Source organism: Octopus bimaculoides, chromosome 1 (genome assembly GCF_001194135.2).
Source record: "Octopus bimaculoides isolate UCB-OBI-ISO-001 chromosome 1, ASM119413v2, whole genome shotgun sequence".
Lineage (NCBI taxonomy): Eukaryota > Metazoa > Mollusca > Cephalopoda > Octopoda > Octopodidae > Octopus > Octopus bimaculoides.
Window position 1 is genome coordinate 9,563,275 of NC_068981.1, and position 2,551 is coordinate 9,565,825.

Consider the following 2,551-nt stretch of genomic DNA (forward strand, 5'->3'; position numbering starts at 1 on the left):
CTCTCTCCCTCTCTCCCTCTCTCTTTCGCTTTCGTCTTCCTTTCATGTGTAAAACACAACTTTCGATAGGAATATGCTCAAAATAGGCAGTATAAGTGCACGTGGCTCGGGGTCGCCTTGGAAACAAGGCTACCTGTTATATGACACCAGGTCACAGAATGTGATAGCACAGCCATCAGCGAGCCCAGACTTCACAGTCTGCGGGCCCTCCAGCACATGTTCGGCGGACATTTCGACATTTATTTTTCTCCGTGTCTGTCGAGAATGGGCGGAGGTGGCACTGCGGTTCTACTTCGGAAGATTCTGGATCTCAATGTAAGAGCAATTTTCCTAGGCCCAGAGGGTAGGCTGTTCGTCTTGGATGTCGATGGCAGTAATGGGTGTGCTTTTTTGACTGATAACAGTTTATGCACCGTCCTTAACAGGTCGGCCAGATTTCTTTCGACGTCTAGAGGTTTTCCTGGGAACGTCTCGACCTTTACTTTTAGTGGGGGATTGGAACGCTACCCTGGACACGCATCTTGACTACGTGGGCAGAGATAGTAATAGGAGGGGATGTAAATGCCTCAAAGACCTGTTCAGACGTTTCCAAGTGTCTGACAAGTACCGACTGGACCACCCGAGTGTGCCAATGTGGACATGGAGCAACCGCACCGGGTCGTCCAGATCGTATTTAGATAGAGTATTCTGTAGGACAGTGGATAAGGATAGTGTAGGTTGTCCACAATTCCATATAGTCAGCTATACAGATCACAAATTTGTGACTTGTACACTTAACTTAAGTATGAAACATAGGTAGGGTTCCGGTTACTGGAAGCTGAACGCATCGTTCACGGCGAGAGGAGATAGGATCAACTAGTGCGACCACGTGAACGTGTAATATACGGGGAGAATTCACAAAAAGAAAAGAAAAAAAGACAAAAGACGAAGACAGGTGGTGTAGACAACAAAAAGATGTATTAGTTTAACGCACGGGAAGTGAAAAAGTCTTTAACGTTTCGAGCCTACGCGCTTCAACAGAAAGGAACACAGAAAGAAACAAGGACAAAAAAAGTTGAGAAAGTATATACGTACATGTATCTATGTGTACGTGTGTGTGTGTGTGTGTGTGTGTGTGTGTGTGTGTGTGTGTGTGTGTGTGTGTGTGTGTGTGTGTGTGTGTGTGTGTGTGTGTGTGTGTGTGTGTGTGTGTGTGTGTGTGTGTTTGTTTGTATTTTTTTGTGTACACATACCCAGCTAACACCCCTCCAACGGATAGAAAAAGTTAAACGCAAAGAGATATTCTATTTTCCCGTATTAATTGAACACTCGAATTATTGAACTGTACACACATAAAATAACACGATGAGGCATATTTAGCATGTTTTTTTTTATGTCAGATTTTTTTATTTTCCTTTTTACACCAACAATGTCTAACACAAGAAATAAATTTATATCAGAAAGTTTAATTGCTTATACAATATTCTAATGTTGCATATATTCGACGGAATGTTTATGAACACAACATTCTTAACAATAGATCTATTTTTTGATATTTTGTACTTTTTTTAAAAGTATTTACTTTTTCGTCTTCGACCATGGCAATATGTCCGTTTGAATTTCCTACGCTGGGCATAGCTTAAAATTAGAATTTAATTACGGAAAAGCAAAACAGGAAATTAATTCATTCTTGCATTTTTAGAGCTTAATTTTCAATTCAGAATGGTAAAAGTCTGTAACATCTTACGATTCGTATTCGCTTCACAGAATATTTCAGCTGTTGAAATACGAAGTCCCAGATAACACTTGTCCTTCTTCTAGTTTTGAACTCGAATCCACATATTCTAATTATATCGATTATTTTTTTAATCTTTTACTTGTTTCACTCATTGGACCTCGGCCATACTGGGGCACCACTTCGAAGGGACTTAGTCGAACATATCAACCCGAACGGATTCTGTCAATGTCTTTTGCTGAAGCGTTATGTGGTGGAAGCGTAAACAAACCAGCACCGGTTGTCAAACGGTAGTGAGGGACAAACACACGCAAGTGTTCACACACACACACACACTCACATATGCACGTATATATGTGTGTGCATATATATATATGTATATATATATATATATATATATATATATATATGTGTGTATGTGTGTGTGTATATATATATATATGTATATATATATATGTATATATACAATGAGGTTGAACACGAAACCGTGTTTGCGAAGCAAGATTCTTCTTAACCATACAGTCATTCCTGTGTCTATTTTGAGTTTAGTATTTGACTGGCAGTTATCTATCAAGCAGAAGGCATAGATGACATCGTATGGATTTGAACGCAGGGTACTGAGAGTCGTAACTAAATAGCAATAAATTTCGTCCAATATTTTACAGATTCCACCATGTAACGCACACGCTACATTTTCAATCCTAGTGTACGATTTGTAAAGTTGAAGAACGGGAGAAAAAAACCACACGGATGTGGGTGTGTGTGTGTATGTGTAAGAGAGAGAGAGAGAGAGAGAGGGAGAGAGAGAGAGAGAGAGAGAGAGAGAGAGAGAGAGAG